The sequence below is a fragment of the Podarcis vaucheri genome (genome assembly GCF_965113315.1).
Source record: "Podarcis vaucheri genome assembly, chromosome: 1".
NCBI lineage: Eukaryota > Metazoa > Chordata > Lepidosauria > Squamata > Lacertidae > Podarcis > Podarcis vaucheri.
Window position 1 is genome coordinate 66,187,801 of NC_138759.1, and position 12,750 is coordinate 66,200,550.

The 12,750-nt window shown below is 41.0% G+C and overlaps 1 protein-coding gene across 3 annotated transcripts in view; it reads right to left on the minus strand.

Annotated features, from left to right (window-relative positions):
- MPPED2 (metallophosphoesterase domain containing 2) overlaps positions 1 to 12,750 on the minus strand; it is a 126,878-nt gene that overhangs the window by 85,374 nt on the left and 28,754 nt on the right. The window lies entirely within an intron of this gene.

Sequence of the window (12,750 nt, forward strand, 5' to 3'; positions counted from 1 at the left end):
ATTCAATAGAACTTACTCCCAGGAAGGCATTTAAAGGATTGTAGCCTTATTTAGTTATGAAGTGCTTTACAGTGTTTACCAGGTAGCAAGCAAATTGTTTATCATATATAGCATTTTGAGTTCAAAGATATACACAAACTTACCAGCCTTGAAAGTACTAAAAAAAAAATCCAGAATGAAATGTGGACCTTCATAATTTAATTCAGAGGGCCATATTTATGAAAACAACTGACAATACATTATCAAGCAATTAGAAGCTTAAGCATTCACTCATACATGCAATGGGAAAACCTAGTTCATCATATACGGCTTATTAATCCAGCAAAACTTTTATTCACCAGGAAGAGCAATCCTAATGAGGGGTTGGGGAGGGGCAGAGCAGTGAACGATCCTGCTGGCTAAGATAGAATTCAGGAGCCCTCCCCCATGGTCAGGTCAAGACTGGCACGGCTGAAGGACCCAAGGATTGTAGGATTTTGGATCCAGCAGATCTAAAACCTCTCTTGCCCCACTGTGAAATGTCAGGTTTTGGGGGCTTTCCACTGACTATTGCCCAACAGGATTGGTCCTCTCTTAATGGAAAGGACACTTTGTTGCATCCCAGTTCTCCCACCACCCAGCTATTGATACCAAGGGATAGGGTTGCAGGCTTAATCCAACACAAATAGTTGACAAATAGGTAGGTTATTGCCCTGTTGCCAGAATGCAAGGCATAACCATTAATTCTTAAATAACATCTATATTTTGTGTTGGTTTTGTGCCTCTTTCTCCTTTTAGATGGTAAAGGTATTATCTATAATCACAGATTTTGCTTACTCTTGCATATATTGTTAAGCAGAAAGCCAAAATAATGGGTTGACTGAATAATTATATGGCCTATATAAACGTTTAGCAAATCTGAACAGTAACATACAATTAAATGGATTTCCCCCCACAACGTTCATAAATTAATAAGGCATTTATCACAGACAAAATTCACTTACTGAGACTATTCTGGCAACCTAGGTGTAACTGTGATTATGAACGTAGCATATGTTTATCTAGTGCCTTCTTTCCTGTGTAATAACAGTGGGTAATTTTTTCCCTTTTAATTTTCTAGAAAAAACACCAGAAAGTAAACATCTGGTGCTTTATGGCTACAATCTTATCGACCTCATGTCACTTCAGTAGAAAATGAACTTCTGCTTTCAGTGCTATAGAGTACCTTGTTCAGGTCTGTCTCTCTGTGTTAGATTTGAATAAATACATCAGACCTGTGACACTCCCTTTTGCTTATATTTTTGGTTCCCTATATTTCCCTAGCTTCCTCCAGCTCATTCCCAAACACATTTGCTATTTTCAAATTTCTTTTTCCCTATAAGAATGGCTGAATAATGGGACAGATGGGGAGAGAGACAGAATATGTTAGAGGCAGAAGCCGAGTGCATAATGAACGGACACAGACCCTGCAATCATAATCTGAGGCCCTTTTTGTGTGCCTCCTCCATGAGAGGTCCGCAGGATGGCAACAGGAGAACAGGTGTATCCATTTGTGGAGGTTGTCCCAAGGGAGGCTTGCCTGGCCCCTTCAATGCGTATTTTTAGGTGCTAGGCGAAAATGTATCTCCACAACCAGCCCACAATAATGGCCTTTTAAATGTGTTTGTGAGTGGGGGTTACTGGTTTATGTTTCTTTTACTGTGCATTTTGGGTTCTCATTTGGTAATCTCGCCTTGTGATTCCCTATACATTTAAGGGTCTGTAGCTTTTTCCTGCTAAAAATGTATGTGTAAAATATGTGATAGGTTTGCACATTTTTGGCCCCGGCCCTGATTCAGACTGGCAACACACAGAGAAGCTTTTCCTGGTATACAAATAAAAGGAAATATCCACCTGGTTAATGTCCCCTGCCATTACACTGAAAAGAGAGGGGGCACTTTAATGAAGAGTTTATATTAAAGATGCATTCCAACCTAAACTAAGAATTCCAGTGATGTTGATATTAACTAGAACCTGCCAAAATTTTGATCAGGGAATAGGTTACAGGAATTGACAGGTTACAGGAATTGACAGGTTAACTGACTTCCCCACTGTATCAGCAGCATAGCTTGAAAGAAAATCCAATAGCAATGACTCTGCTATATAACTAGTAATCCCTTAATGCAGATCAAAGATGTGTTCTGAAATATCCAACCCGTTTACAGGATTCTTCAAGCTACTAAACCTGAAGTCAAAGCCAAGTTCTTCAAACTCTATAAAATAGAAGAACAAGCCCACCCATGGTGTAATTCTATCAATTTGAATTAAGTATCTGAATGTTACAGCAAGAAGATCTTCTTCCAAGAGGAGTAATGCTGACAAGCTCTTAACCCTAACCTTTTTGGCAAGGACCACAGTAATAACAGTGTCTTAATGAGAGAAATAAAATGGCATTGGTTCAGACCTCAGGATAATGAATTGAACTTCATATACTATGTTCTAGGATGGCACTTGTGGATGGCACAGTTCTCAAGAGTTCCAAATGAACTGATGATACAAAAGAGGGAAAGCAGAAAGGATTCATAATCTTGATGAGGTACTAAGGTCTTGCTCAGGTCATTATTTAAACTGAGGCAGCTAAGAATTAACTCAGAATAGCATCTGCACACTTCATGCAGGAGGACCTGAAGCTGGTACAGAATATAATCTCCATTGTGCAGACACTGCTGAAAACACTATCCCTGTGGTAAACAGAAATTGTATATCAATTCTAACATTTCCTTGTCTTTGGTTATTCAATCATTCCTGTGTGGCTTCCAGTATATGTGAAAAATTCAGGAGATATTCATAAATGACATAAATATGTTCCAACATGAGCCAGAAGAAATGGACTTGAATCAAAGTGGAATGTCTTATTGATGGTCCTGGGTGATATTTTTTTCTTCTTCTGACAGAAGTTCTATGTATAAGACTAGCATATAGCATAAGAGTCAGAAATTTGATCAGTGCAACTTTCCCCTACCTAAAAGAGTCTGTGATAGGAACAGCTGCACCTGATGAATATCTACCTGACATGCAATTGATGACACAGTGTCTGTCAGGGAAATGCTGGCAATCCCAGGCTTATTGCCAGACTTGTGAAGCTATAACAAGGGCACAATATACAAGGACCGTGTAGTAATGTGTATCTTAAATAGTTATGTATAAATTATTAATAATATCTCTTCACAGTGACAAGGCAACAATATGTGAAGATGATGATTGTTATTTATCATTGACAGGTAACCTTTAATCACAGATACTTGTATCCTGTGATTTTACTGTAGAATCGTGTAATTTGATGTTAGGTCACATGTTTGGTTTCACCATTCCTTTAAAATAAAACAAAGTTTGTATTCCTTAGGAATGCAAAAGATAGGTTTGGAAATGTATGTTAAATCAAAGAATGTGATCCACTTTATATAAAATAGCAATGCTAATTCAACACTGGACATAATTTAAAACATAAGCTACTAACTCCTAATGGTCAGAGCGTTAAATAGTTTTTCCCCCTACACAGAAAAGCAATATAGGTAAATAATGTGCAAGTATTTTCTTAGTGAGACAGTGATTTACATGAGCCTATGGGATACCTATGGGCTACCTAGGGACGCGGGTGGTGCTGTGGGTTAAACCACAGAGCCTAGGACTTGCTGATCAGAAGGTTGGCGGTTCAAATCCCCATGACAGGGTGAGCTCCCATTGCTCGGTCCCTGCTCCTGTCAACCTAGCAGTTCGAAAGCACGTCAAAGTGCAAGTAGATAAATAGGTACCACTCTGGCGGGAAGGTAAACGACGTTTCCATGTGCTGCTCTGGTTCGCCAGAAGTGGCCTAGTCATGCTGGCCACATGACCCGGAAGCTGTACGCCAGCTCCCTCGGCCAATAAAGCGAGATGAGCGCTGCAACCCCAGAGTCGGCCACGACTGGACCTAATGGTCGGAGTCCCTTTACCTTTACCTTATGGGCTACCTACTGTCTATTACTGGACTGGATCTCAAGCTCAAGTCACTGATTCCATTCCAACACTATGTTCAGTTACTAGATCACAAGGGCTCCCGTGACATCATCTTGCAAGCACTGAATCAAAGTTCAAATTTTGGAAATCATACATTCAGGGCTAAGAATCAAGTACATATAAGTCATGTTCATTTCAAGTTTGCATTATATCAAAGAGTTTCTCCAGTCATGAAGTCTATGCATCAAGGTTGGCCAAACAGATGCCTATGGGAAGTCCACAAGTGACAGCTCTACTTGTGGCTCCCAGCAACTGACATTCAAAAGCATGGATACAGAATGCAGCCATCATGGCTAGTAGCCTTATAAAGCCTTTTCCTCCAAGCATTTGTGTAATCCTCTTGTAAAGGCATTGGTAGCCATGCTATACCTACCTTATGGAAATGATTTCCATAGTTTAACAGTGCTGTGGGAAAAACGCACTGCTAAAATGAGCTCCTGCTCTCCACAGAATAACTCTGAAATTGAAGCTAATTTTTACTTCCCCAAATATTTGGTCAGAAGGATGATAACTTTACCACATACTTGTAGTATAAGAAAGCTGCTGTGCTCCCTTTTCATCTAGAAGCAAAATATACAGTGAAATAGAGAGCTTCTGTAGTGTCTTTGCAGAGGTTTTATTTTCTAACCTAAAGGCGTCCCCCTCTTCAGGGATAAGATGCAATTCAATATTCATTCCATCACAGAACGACTTCTCTGCTTCACAGAAGGTACCAGTCATGCCTGCTGCTCTGCTATATGATTAAGCTTTCTTTCCACAAAAGACAGAACCGCAGCCTAAACACCAGTTGAAACTGGAGTGGGTTTTTGCCAGGCAAATTACAATTGCCTCCATCTTTACTTGGCAAACAGTTCAAAGAGATGTGCAAACAGTTTTGGATATTGAATAAATTTCCCCAATAGCCACGTGGTATAAGCAACTTTTTGGGAAATGTTTGTGATACAGTTGGGTCAAATAGGTGAAAGAGAAGTCAAAAATCCCACTGAGCACGCATAAGTCTTTGGGCATGCCTAAATAGCTTTTTTTGGATCCTGACTACAGCTCTTCATCAAACTATATTTTGATTGGTTTTAGGCAAAAACATTTAATATACTGTATTCACTTTGAAGCAACAGGCTTAAGGGATAAGGAATCCTAATGAATAGCAGAGCAGCACCTATTATGGCTAACACCCCAGAGGACAGGATCACACTTCAAAACGACCTTGACAGATTAGAGAACTGGGCAAAAATAAACAAGATGAATTTTAACAGGGAGAAATGTAAAGTATTGCACTTGGGCAAAAAAAATGAGAGGCACAAATACAAGATGGGTGACACCTGGCTTGAGAGCAGTACATGTGAAAAGGATCTAGGAGTCTTGGTTGACCACAAACTTGACATGAGCCAACAGTGTGACGCGGCAGCTAAAAAAGCCAATGCAATTCTGGGCTGCATCAATAGGAGTATAGCATCTAGATCAAGGGAAGTAATAGTGCCACTGTATTCTGCTCTGGTCAGACCACACCTGGAGTACTGTGTCCAGTTCTGGGCACCACAATTCAAGAAGGACACTGACAAACTGGAACGTGTCCAGAGGAGGGCAACCAAAATGGTCAAAGGCCTGGAAACGATGCCTTATGAGGAACGGCTAAGGGAGCTGGGCATGTTTAGCCTGGAGAAGAGGAGGTTAAGGGGTGATATGATAGCCATGTTCAAATATATAAAAGGATGTCACATAGAGGAGGGAGAAAGGTTGTTTTCTGCTGCTCCGGAGAAGCGGACACGGAGCAATGGATCCAAACTACAAGAAAGAAGATTCCACCTAAACATTAGGAAGAACTTCCTGACAGTAAGAGCTGTTCGACAGTGGAATTTGCTGCCAAGGAGTGTGGTGGAGTCTCCTACTTTGGAGGTCTTTAAGCAGAGGCTTGACAACCATATGTCAGGAGTGCTCTGATGGTGTTTCCTGCTTGGCAGGGGGTTGGACTCGATGGCCCTTGTGGTCTCTTCCAACTCTATGATTCTATGATTCTATGATTCTATGTAAACTAGTAAACATGTAAATATGATGTAACATTATGCAAGAGCTGGTACTTGAATGTGATTGGTTTCTGCTATTCTTTCCGTTTACTGCTTTGCATGATATATTCTATTCTTTCCCATTACTCCTTTGCATTGCATCTATTATTTTGACCTTCTAGAATGCCTTGGCAGAAATGTATATAAATGTAAAAAGAAGATATAAAACATCTGCGGTGAGGAGAAAATGTTTTTTGTTGATTGGATCAATGACCAAATTTTAAGTCAGGAAAAGAAAAATGATAAGGATAATGAGATATTCTTTCCTTGTGAGCTTCAGGATCACATACTCCCCCCAAAGAACTTTAGGGGGGCAGAAACATTTCTGTTAATCTAAACAAATTTCTTAACTAGTTCCACATTAGTTTGAATTACGTATTCATTTGCATAATAAGAAAGATCTGATGATGGAGTCAGTGAACCCACAATCCAACAGTGGGTTCTGGGTACAAAGTGTTAGCATAGTTAATTTTCCAAAGAGTACACATCTGAACTAATACCAATACAGTATCTGCATAGCAAGAGCAGCTAAATCTGTTATTCTGCTAAAATGTGACTGTAAGCAATTTTGTGCATGATATTTTTTAAACAACTAACAGTCTTCTTTTATTAAAAAAATAGTAATCAACTTTTGCCCCAACAACAAAAATATTAATTCAAAATAATTCAATAGACAACATTGTCAACAGAGCAACAGCCTGGCATTCTGTTTGAGAAAGCCCTTTATTGCAAACTTCAGAAATAAGGTTCTGAAATACCCTTACTCTGCTTTTAGGATATGTTTATAACCCTTTCTTCATTTGCGGTTCTCAAATAGCTTGGCCTTGAGCACTGATTATTGTTGCTAACCATTCCTTTCAGAACTACCGTGATAATTCCACAGAAATTGTTTCCCCTTAGCATAAAACAAAAATATAGTTGCCCATGAACATTGCTATGCCTTTGTTATGACTCATTCAAAGTGTTTAGTTTAAACAAAACAAATAAAAAGTCAACAGCATTGTAAGAAGGGACTTTGAAGAAAATGGGCCTTCTTTATATAATATATAATGCTTCTATAATGTAATAAGCAGAGGTTTTGTGGCCAACCACACAGAAAGTTATCTATGTACACTGTGTCTATCCTTCCATCTTCAAAAATTAATGAATTAAGACTTTCTCAGAGGGAATACCTGAGACATTCCCATTTATCATCAGTTTTACTGACTTATGTGGTCAACAATTATTCTTCCTGTGTTAAATCATTTATTTTACAATGAGTTCCAAAAATGAATTATAGTCAAGATAAAAAATTGCCTCAAGGTTAGTTTTAGAAACTCAATTTAAAAATTGTTTTACCTTCAATTTTATACCAGTAAAAGACACACAGAGCGAAACATGGCCATAAAGTTAGCAATTATAACACAAGTCAGTTGGGAGTGAAACATACTGAAATGCTTCATTGTACACATCCACAAATCAAAGTTAAAGCCTTACTACTTATTGAGCAGAAGCTGCCACTAATGAGAAAATAAGATTAGCAAACATTTCATATGCAACAGCACATGAGATTTTTGAATATATGAAAACTGCTTTCTAAATTTGTCTCCACTTTCGGTAGTTGGGTTGCAAGACTGATGGTGCCACGCACTAGAGAATGCCAGTTTCTCTGCCTAATAAAGTGAGTATGTATCTGCTTATTCTCAAGTGTAAAAGAAAATTGTCAACATATAAGAAGCTCAAGGCCTGAGAAAGAAACAAGCTGCACAACATAACATTTTATGATGCAGAATTAGATTCAGGAAATGCAATTTCACTTATGTGATTTACTTATGAGCAATGCAAATGCAATCTTGCTGATTGCACTTTAAGACAAAAGACTCCAGCTACTTATTTAGAAATGATTATGGAGCAATGGTAAAAACATGACTTGCCGTGGCTGTTGGAGAACTTGTGGAACAATGTTGGATCCAACGGAGAAGTCCATTAGTATAGGAGAAGGGAAAGTTACTTTTGCCTATTCTCCCTTCCCACTAAAGCTTCCCCTCAAATCTGTTCCAGAGGGCTGAGGGACACTCCAGAGTAGAGCAGAAGGTGTTGTGTGGGCTGCAGCAGGAAAGGAAGATTGTTAATGTAAGCGAAAGCAAAGCTATTTTTGCCAAAGGAAGGAGAATTCAATCCTGAGTGGAAATGAAGAAGGGAGAGGTAGTATGCATCCCTGATAATAGCTCTCAGCTTGTGAACCCTGGCTTGTTTTGACCAGGGCTGGATTTAAAAATCAACCAGCTAACAAGGTCCTGGCTTAGGGCCCATGATTTTCATAATAAAGCAATGGCTTTGATGACCATCCATGTAAAGGTTTCTGTGGTCTGCAGGGAAGCACAGTAGTTTCCAAGCGATCCACACACAAAAGTATGACAACCGCTGGTCAAGGAGGTAACAGTTAATTATGAGGATGGTTAAGACCACCCTGTTACAACAGGTGTAGAGTACTGGATGATTTGTTCTGCTTGTTAAGTTGGTGTTTGATCTCATATATGTGTGTGTGTTTACACTGGCAAATTCTGTATTTTGATCATTGCTCAATGGTAGTCTATAGTGGTGCCTCGCAAGACGAAAAGAATCTGTTCTGTGATTCTCTTCGTCTAGCGGTTTTTTTCGTCTTGCGAAGCAAGCCCATTGAAGGATTAGCGGATTAGCGCTATTAGCGGCTTTTAGAGGTTTTTAGCGGCTTATCTGCTGATCGGATCAGCTGATAAGCGGCTTAGCGCTATTAGCGGCTTAGAAAAGGGGGGGAAGGGGGGGAAAACCAGCAGGAACTCGCAAGACAATGTCGTCTTGCGAAGCAAGCCCATAGGAGATTCGTTTTGCGAAGCACCTCCAAAATGGAAAACTCTTTCGTCTAGCGAGTTTTCCGTCTTGCGAGGCATTCGTCTTGTGGGGCACCACTGTATTCCAAATTATGAAAGTGTATCTTACTTTGATTGGAAAACATGCCATACAGGCCCGCAACTATGCCAAGAAACAGGCACCTCTCTCCAATCAAAAAGATTGTGCCCATACGAATGCTGATGGAAACTATATACCGTATTTTTCCGTCTATAAGACGCCCCCATGTATAAGACGACCCCTATTTTTGGGGACTCCCATTTAAGAAAATGGGGGGAGATCTATCCATGTATAATATGCTCCCAAATTTTGGACATTATTTTTAGTGGGAAAACCTAGTCTTATACATGGGAACATACAGTATGTATGAGCTCTTCCACTCATTTCTATGGAGTAAACCAGGTCATAAAACCCTTCAAAAGAAATGTGCTGTCTTCATTGAAATGAATAGGGCAAATCTTGTTGGCAACAGACCTTCATGTGTGCACTTGAGTTTCTATACATTATTTGAGTTCTATGAGCTTGTTTCCAACCACTAGCAAAAACAATTATTTTACATGTATTTCCCCTTCAATTTATTGTTTTCCTTCTATTTTGCCATATATCATACTTAACAAAATAAATAAAGTGGGACATTGGGGATGGGGGGAACACCTCAAGGCTGTGTCTTATACCCAGATTCAAGTACAGTGGTACCCCGCAAGACGAACGCCTCGCAAGACGAAAAACGAAAGGTTTTTTCGTTTTCGAGTTGCCTCGCAAGACGAATTTCTCTATGGGCTTGCTTCGCTAAACGAAGCTTGCCCCGGGGACAGCGGGTCTTCTCTTTTGCAGCAAGGGGCTGCGGGGAGATCGCTATCTCCGCGCAGCCCCTTGCTTCAAAAGAGGTCCGGGGGCAGCGGGAAGGGAAGCGCTTCTTCCCCGCTGCCCCCCGACGTCTTTTGCAGCAAGGGGCTGCAGGGAGATCGCTATCTCCGTGCAGCCCCTTGTTTCAAAAGAGGTCCGGGGGCAGCGGGAAGCGAAGCGCTTCTTCCCCGCTGCCCCCGGACCTCTTTTGAAGCAAGGGGCTGCGGGGAGATCGCTTCTCCCGGTGCTCCGAAGCCGGGCGGGGGCAGGGGACACCTCCCGCCGCCGCGGGGACACCTTTTGAAGGCAGGCGGGGGGAGCAAAGACTTTTGCCCCCCGCCCGCCTTCAGAAGAGGTCCAGGACCTCTTCTGAAGGCTGGCGGGGGGCAAAAGTTTTTGTCCCCCCTGCCTGCCTTCCCAGGGGCTTTTAAATCGCCCCGGACAGCGGAGAAGTCCTCCGCTGTTCGGGGCGATTTTAAAATGCCGCCCGCCAGCATTTTAAGATTGCCCGGACAGCGGAGAAGTCCTCCGCTGTCCTGAGGTTTTTTAAAATGCTGGGGGTGGGAAGAAAAGCCCTTGTCCCCCCCCCAGCCTTCAGAAGAGGTCCGGGGACAGACTGTCCCCGGACCTGGTCTGAAGGCGGTTTCCCTAGGAACGCATTAATTGATTTTCAATGCATTCCTATGGGGAACTGTGCATCGCAAGACGAAAAAACCGCAAGACGAAGAGACTTGCGGAACGAATTAATTTCGTCTTGCGAGGCACCACTGTACTTACGTTGTGCAGATTTCTACAGGATTTCTAAGCATATAAGCTTAAGAATTTATTGCTGCCTTTTTGTTCATTCTTATTTTATCTATTTTAGTGGCATAATTATTGATTATTCGCCAGGCTCTTTATAAAATCACTAGCCATCCAGCCACAGAGTAGAAACAATATGAGGTGATTTTATAAACTATCACACACTTGGAATGGTCAGAATGAGGATTTTTCTGAATAACCATCGACCAGAATATTTCACACTACTTGGTCAGCAAATATGAATAACAAATGCAACTGGAGAAATCAGAGTTGGTTCAAATGCTCCATTTACAGAACAAAGAGCTAAATTGGCAATGAATAATTCAGCCAACTCCAGAAATCTTTTGAAATTCCTTTCAGGCTGAAATATTCAAGAATGTAGTAGCTACAGACATGGGTATGCTAGAAAATAGGGAGCAATATTAAATTTTGGGGGTCTTTAATGGGATGTACACATTTAAAATTTCCTTTAAATGTCCACTAAAGTTGTGGTAATGTGAACTGTATGTAACAATACTGCAGTAAGAATTACACTTGAAGTTTCTATTACTGCTGCTACCATCTAATATAAAGCTCAGACATTATAGCTGACTGCAAACTCTCCAGTTATTGGAAGGCCCTAATTGCCAAGGTAGATTTCTAAAGTAAAGTGATTAATCTTTGTGATTATTTGTACAGCAAAAATAATGTGAAGTTCCTAGATCTGTGCATCATGGGCTCATTGAAGCACATACAACTTCAATTGACGCTAGCACTAAACATAAAATGCCCTCTCCAACTGGCTAACTAAAGGATACCGCCGACTACTGCAAACTATTCTGCCCAACAATCACTCATGCATAGTGTGGTGACAGGAGACATATAAACATGATCCAGTGCATTACTTTCCCCTTGACCTTTGGTAAATAAACTATGACCAAGTCATAGCAAGGGTTGCAGACTTTCTGTCTTGTTATTCCTCTGTCTGCTGAGCATGACCATTTGAAGTAACAAGCCAAAGAAATTAAAAGAAGGTAAAGCCTGGATATGCTCACACCAGGGCAACTGTTTGGTAAAAATCTAACACCATAGTAATTTAACATGATAGCGCTGGACATTTTATCTCCCACTCTACCTACCTATCTACCTATCTATCATCTAAAAGACAGTTGTACACAGAGCAAACACTACACAGTGGTACCTCGGGATGCGAACGGGATCCATTCCGGAGCCCTGTTCGCATCCAGAAGCAAACGTAACTAGTGACGGCACGTCTGCGCATGTGCGCATCGCTTTTTGCCACTTCTGTGCATGTGCGTGATGTCATTTTGAGCGCCTGCGCATGCGCGAGCGGCGAAACCCGGAAATAACGCGCTCCGTTACTTCCGGGTTGCTGCGGAGCGCACCTAAAACGTGCTCAACATGAAGCATATTCAACCCGAGGTATGACTGTAATTGCTACAGGAATATTAGCTGTGACAGTGTTTTTGTTGCTGTGTACTGGAGTACAAAGATTAAGGTGATATAAATCATAAGCATGTGTATACTCTAAACAGCTAAACCACGGACTTTTGGTAAAACGTACAGTTCTTTTTGCTTCTGATACAGGAAATTAAAACTTTTGAAATAAAAAGAGCTGGTGTTAACCTTCTCTCATACTTTACTTCTCACTACGTTATCGGTGTGTTCGAGGGCGAAATGTAATTGAATGTAAAGGGTGCTGTACTTTGCAAACTTCCCTTTCTTATTCTACCGCTCCATGTTGCAGCTCCATGTCGTGCTTTTTGTTCTCCCAGCAAACCACCTAGCCGTTTTTCATTCTTGAGTTTAAAAACAGCTTGAAAAGCACACACTCACATCAAGAATGAAAGGTGGAGCTGTACAGTGTTAGCTTTGCAGCCTCCGTTCAACAGAATCACTTCACAATTGCTTGATTTGTTTCCCCAGGGACAGTGTGACATGAATGCCACATGAACTGCCAAACCTGGGAAAGGAACATTTCAATCAGCTGCTACAGTGGAGAATCAGACCTCCAGTGTCCATTGGCCAGATGTTATTTCATGCCCTGTTAGCAACCCTACAGCATGACTATCACTGCTACTTTTTATCTCTTGGCCATTTCAAACATCATCAGCCATGGTCAAATAAAATGAAGGGCTTCAAAAATAAAGTGAATCTTTCT